This window comes from Elephantulus edwardii, unplaced genomic scaffold, assembly GCF_000299155.1.
Source record: "Elephantulus edwardii isolate Elephantulus edwardi_28Jun2011 unplaced genomic scaffold, EleEdw1.0 scaffold00024, whole genome shotgun sequence".
Taxonomy (NCBI): Eukaryota; Metazoa; Chordata; class Mammalia; order Macroscelidea; family Macroscelididae; genus Elephantulus; species Elephantulus edwardii.
In genome coordinates this window covers 4,410,811-4,411,871 of record NW_006399774.1, presented here as the reverse complement: position 1 = coordinate 4,411,871, position 1,061 = coordinate 4,410,811, and positions in this window count along the sequence as shown.

The following is a 1,061-nucleotide window of genomic DNA, read 5'->3' as shown; positions in this document are numbered from 1 at the left end:
TGGGGCATAAAATTTCTGGTCTTGGGAAACTGGTTTGGGAAATGTCCTGATGTAGGATTTCTGAGTTCTGGTTTCAGAAAAGATGTCCTGACACAGGGTTTTCTAAGTTCTGGTTTTAGGGAATGTCCTGACATAGGATTTTCTGAGTTCTGGTTTCAGAAAGTGTGCTGACATGTAGGATTCTGAGTTCTGGTTTTGGAAACTATCCTGACATAGGATTTTTGAGTTGAACTTCAACCTCCATTTTGATTTTTAGCCTAACACAGGCTTTTCTATACAAGCAAAGAAAGAGGGTTTTTAGGGAAAATGTTTTACATAGGGAGACATGGAGGGACTCATAGAACAAAGGAAAAAGTGTTCCTTTTAAATGACCTGGAGGTGGAGAAAGGATTTCATGTTTATTCATGAAGATGGCAGAGTTAACCTATTAAACCCAAAAGAAAATAAGTTATTCAGGAAAGAAGAAAGATCACTTGAGATTGATATAGGGATTAGTGGGAGGGATTCATATAAGTACTATAATAATGAATATAATTACGCAAATGTGTACTGGTTCTTTCAAGATGGCAGCCACCAGAAGTCTTTTGTGGGTCTTGTGGGGAACATACACAGGTGATGAAGACGGTCAGGTGTATGTATGACATGATTGAGCAAATTTCAGAAGCACCTAAGTGTTAAAGATGGCTGTCTCAAGGTGAGGCTCTTGGTCATTACGGGACGTGTATGCTCTTTCAAGCTGGCTGCTGTCTAGCATGTCGTACAGTCATCATTTACACGCACTGAAATCTCTTGTTGTTATGTGACATTGAGTTAACTACAACTCGTAGAGACCCAATGAACAATGGATTTGAACCTTCCTTATCCTGTGCCATCCTCATGATCTCTCATATACTTGAGCCCAAGATATGACTCCATCTTGATGGGGCAATGCTCCTTACTTTCTCTGACCCCCCACCTTCCCCAGCATGATGATGTCCTTTCCAAGGACTGGCCCCTACAACAAGCCTAAAGTATGTGAGACAAAGTTTCAAGTGTCACCATCTTTGCCTCTAAGAAGCAGC